A 12,417-nucleotide genomic window follows, 5' to 3' on the forward strand; every position below is an offset into this window, starting at 1 on the left:
GGGCTTTTACATACCAGAAAGCACCGTTTGTGCTCACCTCATTGGCATAACTTTATGACTGCAGCAACATTTGATCAGTGGCTTTCTGATTGACTGAACGGTCTGCTGAGAGACGAGGTCGCTTTGCCTTTGTGTTTCTGAAACACGGCTCCGCTCCACATTAATAATTGATTTGTCCGAGGTGGTTTCACTTCTCCTGTCCCATGAGGCGAGCCTTAACAGGAAGCAGGGATACAGTAGGTCTGAGTGGAGCAATCTGTGTGTTCATGTGCACCGTATGTGACTGACTGTCCTCCTCATGACCTGCATGAATCACAGCAGAGGGCAGCTCACTGAACCGCGGTCTATTAGCCTGTTTTTAAAGGTAGGAAGTCTATGGTGTTGTCCCATTTAGGTGGAAATGTTCATACTGTCTGCTAAAATATATATGTCTACACTATTAAGTTTGTTTATCAAAACCTCCAAGTGTTGAATATTAGCTTCAATGTACATTTTCTACTGTTTAACAGTAAATAATAAAATTTACCACCCATGCTCATAAAAACAGAATACATAAAATGTCATGGACTTTAGAAATATAGTATTGCACTTCCAAAGCCTTGGTGGACTTACAAGACTGCTCAAAATCAATGCATGCATCACTTCTTCGCATGGGTCAAGCTTAAAAAAATACTGGATACTACACTTTCCATGATACAACTAGATGGTGTTGTTGTCTTTTCTACTCCATCTGTCCAGTTTGTAAAACCGTTTTCTGTTAATAAGACTAACTGTCTGCAGCCAAGTCTGCTGTGCAGTGGCCTTCCATGTCTACATATTACAATTTATGCACCCCTCTGCTTTTTACGTCCTGGGATACTGCTACCATGATGTCATCACGAGCACATGGTGGGGTTATGCTGCATGTGGCTATGTTTGGACAACACAAGTACATGGCAACCAACACCGCAACATCAACAAATGCACATGCTGGCATGGGTGGTTAGGATTAGGCAACAAGGGCGCATGGTAAGTTGTAGAAAAACGAAACATCACAAGTAAACGCTGGACTCTTGCATGAACGACGGGATTTTACCCCAAAAGCGCTGCAGAAGTGGCAGTATTTGACAACTTTGGAATGAGAACATGTTTGAGTGACCCTTATACTGATAAAATTACATGAAAACTCAAAATATTTGGTATTTTTTGAGACAAGTGGGTCCACACCAAAGTGTTGGTCGAATTTGGCAAGAGGTTAGCATAACAAAATTTTGGATTTCAGCTCAGTTGTAGAAATATCTCACTCTTAATGGATGAATGGAGCGATCAGTGTGGCGTCTTAGGCCTGTGGAGTCTTTGTGTTTGGGGGCCTTTGGCACATTGGCCTACTTCACTTAAACAATTAGTTTAATCAGGATTTCTTTTAGGGCCTGCCCACAGCGAAGAGTTAACCAAAGGCCCTGTGTGATACGTCGATGTATAAGAGGTTGTTAGACGACTAATCTTTGCTTCACACACAGCCATTACTGGGCTTTATCATGGCCACAAAGTTCTCTCATCTCTCAAATCTCGACTGGGATTAGCCAGTAATCCAAGGACATTCCCGTCCATTTGAAGACGGTTAGTGGCCACTAGTCATTAATCTAGGCCACAGCCAGAGTCATCAGTCACATTACCCTGTGATCACCCCATTCACATGGCTTGCTTGTTCTCTTTTGCCTCAGAGGAAGCATTTTGTTAGCTGACGTGGGTCCTCGCTGAAACACAGTCAACCGTGACTGACTGATATGCAAACCCAGCATTCATTCTGCATTTAAAGGCATTTTATTTTAGATTTCTGCACATTACCCAAGCGAGTGTCCAGAATATTGAAAAGCAGTACACCAGTTTGACTTGATTTGTATGAAAATGTGATGTTTTTAGCTGCAAGATGGCACTTTTAATTACAGTTCACAACGGCTAATATGGTTAGACATATAGAAGATAAAGGAAAAAGAAAACTGAGAAAATTACCTCCACAATTCTTGTGTTGCAAAGAGTATTAAAATGCCATTCTGACTATGCCGCCCACTGACAGGATTACGCTAATTAATCAGCATTAATTGCCTGAATGTCGCCTTTGCTCTCTCCAGGGTGTTTGTATATGATGTATATGATATCACTGTCACACGAGCAGGTTATACATTTTGCATGTTGTTTACGTTGTTTGTTGGAGGAGCATATCTGCAGTAAAACAGGATTCCAGCATGGAAACAGATCTGTGGTTTTTCTGGGGGGCAAAGCAAGGTCGATTCCTCTCTTAACAGAAAGTGTAGGGATTTTTTAAATTATTTTTATAATTTTTTGGGTCGTACCAAGAGTGAGATGAGCCACAGGGGGGGAGCAAGAAAATACAGCACAGTGCATGTCAGCCTAGAGAGCATTCATGCACACGTACACAGACAGCAGTGAGAGCTATATCCTGCGCTGGCGTAATTGCACAAACTGTCACACACTGACGGGTGAACTGCTGCAGCTTCTGATTAACGTGCACCACCAACCTCCCCTGCACCCCCATCTGGACGTAAAATGGTGCAGACTGGCAGGACCCTCAGCAAAAATAGATTTCAGAACCCCCTCAAAGAAAGAAGAGCTTTCTAAAAATAGCTCTCACACACACACACACACACACACACACACTGAAGAGCCATAGCAGCGACATGCAGCATGCAGCAGCATGAAGGGGTTCCCTGTAGGTTGCGTTTGCATTTACATCTTTATTGTCAGATGAAACGCACAAACACATGCAAGATTAAAGGAGCACATAATTGTGGTTGTCTTCTCCAGATGCTTTCAAGCATTATTCATTTGTTTTTAATATTTTATATCATATATAAATAATATAATATAAATATAATGAATATAATATATACAATTTTTAAAAAGATTTTTTCATTGGTTTGACAGAAATAACACATATAGGCATTGTTGCAAATGCAACTGATGCTACAGGACTTCTAGCTGTAGATAATTTGTATTCCCTGTCGCTGGTTAGACTTTTAAGGGATATAAAACACTGTAATGTAAATGCAAACATAGAGACAACATATAAATAAAGAACATGGTGTGCAAAATGAATTACTTTTAATACACCACATGCTAAGTAGATTTCTTTTTGTTTTGACCATCACAACCTGGGAAATGTCAGTGGTTTGCAGCAACATTGATTGTGACAGTGCACCCAGTGGAAATACCATGTATTTTCCCTATATGGCAAATATGGTAAAAAAAAAACAATGTTTAAAAAAAATACATCATCAGGAGAAAAATAGTAAAAATGACAAATTCCAAGGCAAAAGCTTTATGCTTTGATGGCTGTGGGATCAAAAATTGCAGTTTGAATGTAACAGTTTGGTAACACTGTGTATTTTAGACTTATTGTAGGAGTTGAGCTGGAATCAAACAAGATTAAACAAAAATGCACAATCTTGCCAAAATGTGTTCAATATGCATGAACACAGACAAAATTATCAAAAAATGAAGAAAGAAAAGTGCGTAAAATGCACCAAAAAGTCCCTATGGGTTCAGTCCATATTTTCATTAGACCTGAATGAGACAAAGCATAAGATAATTGTCTAAAATGTTCCTTTAAAATATCTACTGTTGTAGTATTTGCATTCATTTTTCTGCACACGCAGCCCTCTGATGTATCAGTTCCTGCAGGAGCGCCGCTGTTCACTTTAATGATGGTGTTGATGCTGCCTGTCCTCCAGCTGTGTGTGGGTCAACGTCCCATTTAAACATCCTCCCAAAGAGCCACGGGCACAGCAGCCATGTCTTCAGGAGGATCGCTGCCAGGGCCTCATTAAACCCTGCTGTGCACTCGCCTCACTGCTCCCATACATGATGCATTATGGGAAATAGTTTTAAAAATGTATCAGCTCTTTATATGGAGGGAGACCCAGACGGGTTCTCTCTGTGGGCTCCGGGTGGTTTGACGATCAAACTAATGAAAGGAGTTAAAGCGGGGATACTCAACCTGCTTAGCTTAGGGGACACTTTAGCAAAATGAAAGGAGGCCGGGGGCCAGTCGCAGGGGCCGCATACATGTTTCTAGGATTTTAAGACATTTCAATGATTTTAGCAAGTTTCTAGAAATTTAGGACACTTCTAAAGTCTCCAAAACATCATGAAATTGTAGGACATTTCTTTTATTTCTTTTATTTTAGGGTTATTCTACGATTATAACACAAAACAAAGTCATGTGAAAATAAAGTTTCATTTGAATTTGTTTTGGTGGATTTTAGGAGACAAATCATATTGTTTTTGTCTGCTGAGGCTTTGATTTTGCAAAATGCATTCAGTGGGTTCATTGAAATAATTGCATCCTGATGAAAATGCCCATCGTGCATAACTGCATATATGTGCGTGTGCATGAATGTAGATTACACTTTAAGGTGTTGGTTTGAAAATAAGGTCGCCTTAGAAAGTGAAAGAGTTTCGGACGGCGGCGATCTCTGTATTTCTATAATCCTGGCTACAGATGTGAGTTCAGTTTAGATCGTTTTCAGGCGTCTTTAGGCCAAAGTCCTGCTGCACTGTTGGGTCTAAGTGGCTGGACTCTGTGCTCCTGTGTACTCTCTTCTTCATGCAGCAGAGAGGAGGAGGAGGAGGAGAAAGAGGAGAAGGAGGAGGGATGCCTCTGCTTCATGCAGACCGACGCTGCATCCCCCATGGCAACACACAGTCCTGTCATCTCCAGCCTCGTGCTCGTGCCTGAATCAGGGGCAACATACTCATTAAGCCTTCCTTTTTTTCCACGGGGCTCTCCATCACTCTCTCCATCCCCACCTCCCCCCTCTCTCTCTCCTTTACTCTCTCCTCAGCCAACATCTCGTCCTACATCCCTCTTATCTCCTCACTCTCAGCTCAATGGACATCGCCCTGAAAACCTCAAGAGAAAGAGAGAGAGAGAGATGGTGGAAAATTAAATGTAACAGGATAAAATACTCATTTAATGCTGGATAAAAGCCAAAGCAGTCTGTGAAGGTATTTTTGTGTGACTGAAATAAAGCTCTGATAATGGATTAATCAATTAATGCACACCTCTGATGATTCACTTTTTCAGTTTTCGTTTGAATGGAAAGTCTACACAATTTGGCGTCATTTAAAATATTGTAATTTTTTTAGTCCAAAAGTCAAAACATTTATCGATTGGTTAGTTTTTTTTAATGACAGAAAACCACAGAGCCTCAAAAAAAAAACAACAACAAAAAACTACTTACTTAGCTACATACAAGAAGTACTTCTCTAGAGATAAAACTAATATGCAAAATTATCAACCTCCAACCGCCAGAACAAATGTTTGCATTGTATGTTTCTGCAAACCACAGATACATTAATTTGTTGGCAGATGCATTTAATTGTTTATTTGCTATGCTGTGGCTAATGTGTGTTATGTTTAGGCATTAATACCACTTGTTATGGTAAAGTGATATTTTGGCTTAAAACATCTTCATTTGGTGAGACAAACACAGTTGGGTTGTTTAGAACAACCAGTTTGGAACAGTTTGTATAATATCCTATGAATCACAACAACCCCACAAATTACATTATGTCCGTAACATAAAAATTACGTAAATAACTAAAACTCACGGAGGTTAAGTTTAGGCAAGTGAAGTTATTTTGGCTAGGTTTAGGAGAAGAAATATGATGAGGATCAATCCATTCTCATCACAAAGTTGTCAAATACTACTGCTTTTGCAGGAAGATCCCAACACCAAAAGCCACCTTTGGCGTCTGCATGATACGCCACTGGAAGGCGTCAGTTGAGAACATGACCACACAGAACCGTTTGTGGTGTTATTTTATGCTGGCATATGGCCGTGTGGCACCTGCTGTGGCAGCATGATATGTAGACAGTCAGCATCAGTTGATAATAAGGCTGGATGGAATCTGTCACGTCTGCATGATACGCCACTGGATGGTGTCATGTTGACACACTGCTTGTAACAATAAGGTGCACGAAGGTCCCTATAGGGCTGTCAGGAGGGTTAGTGGATGGATCCAACAAACCATGAACTTTCATTCAGGAGTCCGCTGTTTGTTTTCTGTCTGAATGTGATGTTTTTTTCCTTCACCTAACCATGTGCCTCTTTTGCTAAATCCAACCCTTGTTGCCCAAACTTAACCATCTATGGCAACATGTGCACTTGTTGATGTCCTAGGATTGGTTACAATGTGCTTTTGCTGCCTAAACACAACCATCTGCAGCGTAATCCCACCTTGTACTTGTGTTGACATCACAGAACGTCAACAGCAGGTGCAGAAGGATACCTAGAGCGTAATATGTAGACGCAGACGTCGGCTGAAAAGCGGCAACATGTGACGACTTTAGATGAGAATGTTTTGAAATACATCTCATTTCACACCTTCAAGTTGGAATAATTGACCTTGTGGAAAAATATTCTTTTTATTTCCATGAGACGGCACTTATTACTTATTTTCCAAACAATAGTTTGTCCAAACTGTATTCCTTCTGACCTTTTCATGTAGAGTTAATGCTCATTCAAACTGATTTAGATCTCTCTTTGGATGTAAGATACTGTACATTTTGTTGAGGCTGGTTCAGAGCTACAGCAATTAAACAGAGAAGAATTCTATTTTTATCTCTTATTCATGTAAAATTTCAATATGTTCACACATGGATGAGTGAGCGGTGGCAGGAGGGTGTTTACAGCAGCAGCTGCAGCAGCAAGGACTTATGAATGTAGCAACCCCCCACCCCCCTCCTCATTCATAAACACACGGGATGCTTATATAATGCCATTGCAGATCCCCCCTCTTTCTCCAGAGCTATTTATAAGCCCAATAGCATGCAGGGAAAAGAGCGTGGCCAATTCATGCCGTGCCCTTCAAGACCAACACATGGCCCTTGGGGGCTGCCGGGCCCCGACTTCGGGGAGCTATTATTAGAGTCACGTCATGGGAGAGCCGGTGAGGAGAGAGGGAGGAGAAGTGACAGATGGGGGGGAGGGGGGAGATAATGGTCACAGAGCGTAACGGTGATGCTGATGATGGAGGGAACGTAAAGGAAAGGCTGGGAAAATACTGATTTCATGAGGTTTATGTTTAAACATGCAAGAGCAGAAAAACACTGCAAGATCAGAGACAGTGATTCTGGTTCTGCAGCCAGAATGTTAATTTAGTAACAGGCCACTATTTGCTATGTGAATATATGGTGGAGTGATGGCATCTTGAACAGAGCATAAAGTCACGCTTGCTCTGTATGTGTTGTAATTTAAACTTCTCATTTCGAGCATGTGAGTCCCATGTGTATTACTAGACCGTGCCCATTATGAAGTCATCATATACTGCCACTTTGTCAGAGACTTAAGCATAAGATGCTGTCACCAAAAGCCTTCTTCTACGGTGGTATGATACGACACCAGGAAGTGACAGTTAGTAACGTGGCTGGATGGTACCTTTTGCACTGTTATGACACGACATTGCTCAGCCAAAGGGCTCCTTGCGCGGCAGTATGATACGCCGAAAGGTGGTGTCAGTTGATACCTCAGTCAGATTGAATCTGCCACGGCCATATAATACACCACTGGACAGCGTCATATAGAAATGCTGCCAGTAACAGCGTAAAATACTGAGCATGAGGGTGCCCAAGGCAAGTGGGGGGTGATGGATGGGTCCAACGAACACCAGACTTTCACACAGAAGGTTAGTGTCCTCTTCCTGTCTGAATTTAAAGTTGAACCATGACGTTTTTCCTATACATAGCCACCTGCTTCTGCCTAAATCTAACCATGTGCTTTTCTTGACATCCTGGTGTAGGTAGCGTCATCCAACAGCAGGTGCAGGAGGATACATAGAGTGTAATATGCAGACATGGCCCACTGACACAGCGGCAATATGTGATGACTTGGGATGAGAACGTGTTTGGTATTCCACTGACTGGCCTAAGACAGAGAAAATTTGTCTTTTTTTTATCAGTGAAATACTTCTCTAATTTACACGTACATGATGGCCTCCTGATGACAAGATGCAATTAAGCACAAGAACTGTGATCTATGCTGCTGGCATTGGTGCTTTTTTACTGCCCTGATCTCGACAATAGTGACTTCCTCGAATATGCAAACAATGTGGCTTTCATTGCAGCTGCTAGTCTCCATGTACACATTGGAAAAGTGTAGTACTTCATACTTCTTGCAGGCTAAAATAAGTTGAGTACCCATTTATTATTGGCTGTTTAATGGAATTTTGCTTCAGGTGTCAATCAGAAGAGATGATATCTTTTATTGGCGAGGGATAAAAGTCAATATCAGCTGTTTCATGTTTGGTTTTGCAGTTTATTGATCACTAAATCAGAGTTGAGGAGTGAACAGAATCCGGCATGACTTGTGTGCAGACCCGAGGGGTTGTGTGATGTTTTGTTGTCTGGATGAGATCATTTACGATTGGTCGAGGTTCAGTGTAAATAAAGAAGCATCAGCTGACCACGTCGATGTCCAATCGCAGTTTCATCATCATAACATTGACCTGAATGGGACACATCGTCAATGAGCTGATCAATAGAAACACTTGAGACGGCAGTGAGTCGCAGATCGGAGTGACACATTGATGCCAGAGGAGACTCTGCGGGAGCTGATGGAGGAGAAACGTGCTGGCAGGTTTGACAACTGATCAGTGTCTTCAGATAACCGCAGACCCCAGAGGGAGGAGGGCAGGGAAAAGGAGCATCAATACAATAAACCGATGATTTATAAAGTATTTTCTTCAAATAAACATGGTGTTTATAGTAATTACAGTCTTCTAGTGTGTTACTCCAAAACAAGATGTTTCTTAAATATTGGCCATGAAAGCAACTGCAGATTCATAACTAACCAGCCTGGTCACGATAAGAAAATCCTGCAAATCTCTTTTATATACTTTTATATTTATATAATACTTTTCATATGTATGCCGCTGTTGAGATTACATGTAAATGAGCTGAGACTCTCATCAGGAGAAGGAGGAGATGGCAGATGGCGTGAGACCTCAGCAAGAGGGCTGGCAAGCAACAGAGCGCTGTTCAAGACCAGTGACATTTCCAGCCATGTTTAGGCCACCAAAACCAGTTAAATTTAATGAGATGTTAAAGCATTCTCCATCGTTTTTGTAGCAATCAAACTGGGTTTATTTATTTATTTTTTAAATCAGATTTTTAATGAGATTTCAGGACATTTCCAGCTGTTAGTGGCCACCAAAATGAGTATATTTAACAAAATGTTAGTTTTTTTTGTTTGCACAAACAAAATCAACAATTTCCATGGCAATATTTTCAGGCATGATTGTAATAACCAAACTTGGTATTTTTTAACAAGACGTCCACACCTTTCCAGTTATTTTTACAGCTACCAAACCAGGTGTTTTTAAACGAGATCTCTGGTAAATTTCATCCACGTTTGTGGTGACCAAACCGGGTATTTTTTAACAAGAGGTTCAGACACTTCACGCTATGTTTATGGTGGCCAGTCCAGGTATTTTTTACGACATGTTGGGTCAAATCCAGCTGTGTTTGTGGCAACAAAACTGACCATTTTAATTGAGGTTTCAGGACATTTAAACTACGTTAATGGTAACCAAAGCAAGTATTTTTTAATAATGTTTGGATATTATCAGCCTCGTCTTGGCCGACTAAACTGGGTATTTTTCATGAAAATTTCCTGCCCTGTTCGTGGCAACCAAAACAGCTATCTTTAAATGAAACATCAGGGCATTTCCATTTTTGCGGAATCTACATAGGGTATTTTTAAACAAGATGTTTGTGTTTGCGGCAACAAAGGAGACTATTTTTTTTTAAATGTCGGGACATTTCTAGTGGCTTCTGTGATGACCAAATCTGGGATTTTTAACAAGACAGGCTTTTTTTGTGTTTTTTTTAAAGCACATTTTCCTGATTATACACATACTTTTACTGAGAAACATTTTCAGAGCAGGAGTTTTACATGATTCTGAGTTATTTTTTTTTAAATCATGGCATTATTAGTTTTACTTTTACTCGACACTACATGGGCTAAACCACCAGTTAGACACTTGAGACAAAAGTGATTTTTGTAAACTTATTAACTGATTGTTTTATTTATAAGCTTCAAGGCAAACGGTTGAAATACTCTGACCATTAGCTGAGTTTCTTGCTGGAAGATCTCCACCAGCCAGTGAAGAAACTGCTCAGTCTGAACACATGTCGACCTCCTGCAGGGTCTCAGTTCTGCTGCGAGTAAAAAGCTTTGCTGCATGAATAAATAAATGATGTCTGTGATACACGAAGTACAGAGCGTTACAGCAGGAGGACGGACAGTTTCCCTGTTACACGGGATGAATAACAGGGAGGTCAGATCTTGAAGAGGGACGCTGCAGAGAAACAGCAGCAGGAGGAACAGTCTGTTTCACAGAGTTAGTCTGAATGTCTGTTGCGTTTGTATGTGTGAGAGACTAAAGGAAAAAATATAAATTAAACAAGAGAACATCAGGCAAGCATCTATAAAAACCCTCCAGTGGTTTGATCAGGGCATTCAACATGATGCATTAATTAAACATACATGAAGTCACTTAGTTCATAATTGTGTTCTCTACATATTAAATACATGATGCTAATGTAAGCACGCACCCTTATTTTTGAAATACTTGCGTGCTAAATTGCATTTAAATAATAATGTGTTCACTCAGTGGTACAAACTAAAGTGCATTTGAACTGTGATGAAATGGAAAAACGCAAAGATGAGACAAAAACGTGAAATAAATATGTATAATTTCATGCAGCATGTTTTCTGCTTCACTTTCAGAGTAAATTTCTTGTGACCCCTCAGATTTATGTTGTGACTCTTTGGAGGGTCCAAACCCTCAGATTGGGAGTCATTTATGTAGCCTTTAACTAAGTTATACTCAATTTACGGCCTATGGACCAAATCTGGTCCCTGACAGGGTGCAAGAGGGCAACATAAATGTTACAACAATAAACAAGAAGTGGAAGTTTTACTATTGAGGGAGACGAGCAATATACAACAGTGTCATCTGCATAAACATGAAAGCATTTATCGCTGAAACTGAACAGAATTACAGCATAAGACGGTTCTTCATTTACTTTTTGGGTAGTTATTGGTCTTCCCACTCTTTGTAATTTTTTTATTGTTCTGAAATCGACTTACTTGATTCTTCCAGACTTTATTCTACCAATACGGTAAATAAAGTAAATCACACTTAAATTATTTTTGCTCATATTTTTTATATTTTTGTTTTGTTGTCTTATTTTGTTTGCCTTGTTTGGAGCTTGTTGATAAAAAAAGTGTCAATGGAGGATCCCCCACACCCCCTGACAGAGGTCCTAGCTAAGAACCTACTGTCCTAATATCCTAGAAACATCCTAAAATTTGAGAAAGGTCCTAAAATGCAAGAAATATTCTAAAATTGCAGAAGTGTTTTCAGTACCTGTGTCGTTTGCATGTGTCCCCTCATTCTGTTGAAGTGGAATAAATGTGTACATTAGATTCATCTGTGATAAGTGTATTCTTTATTGGGTTAAATAAAGTTATCTGTCCTCATAAACAGCATCAGATCTGTGGGACGCTAAGTCAGTCTCGGCCTGTCGCTGGTCAACTAACAAGGCTGCTTTTGAAATGATACTTTGGCGTTTTGAGAGTGAATTAAGCAACTAATCCTGACCTATCTGAACCAATCACAGCTTCCCAGTCGAGGAAACTGGGGCCTACATGAGCTTAGCGACTTGCAAACATCAGCTGCTGATTTGCTGCGTGGCAGATGGAGGTCGAACGCTCTCCAAAGTTCAAGTGCACGTTAAACTTTCCACTTGCTTTGAGGAGGGGCTTTAGACGCTGCTCTGTCTTCCATCTTCAGTTTCAGCGCCGGTGAAGCAGCTGTAACTCGACACTCGGCCGGTTATAGCCGCAGCAGCAGCCTCTCCTTTGTACTGCAGCAGCCTGCCAGTATCATCTGACACGAGATAAAACAAGACGCGGGCAGCGTCGTGCTTTCAGAGAACGCCAGAGGGATGAAATCATCAGAGGTGCATCTGTGCACTCGTGTCAATGTGTGAATATGTGTGTTCAGCACTGTGTCAGCTATTTGTCTGTTTCAGCTCCGTCTGGGGCACGTTCACCTCAAGTTTTCACTTGTTTCGTGGCTCCATTCACAACAAAGTGCGTGACCATGTGTTGTCCAGCTGCAATAATCCCTCTGGAGTCTGAAGTCATGTTTGATCACTGTGGAGTTTGATCTTTTTTTACCGCCTAAAAAAAGTCTTAACCTTCAGTGATGCATTTGTTGTTTTGTCCTTGTTTGGCTTACAAGACAGTTTCAATAATCTCATTATGAAAACACCAAAAAAATGGAGGTTTACCTTGAAAAAAAAATACCATAACTCTGTTTGCTTGTGTGAATTAGTCGATATTT

Source organism: Plectropomus leopardus, chromosome 22 (genome assembly GCF_026936395.1).
Source record: "Plectropomus leopardus strain MGB_pleo_1.0 chromosome 22, ASM2693639v1, whole genome shotgun sequence".
Classification (NCBI taxonomy): Eukaryota; Metazoa; Chordata; class Actinopteri; order Perciformes; family Serranidae; genus Plectropomus; species Plectropomus leopardus.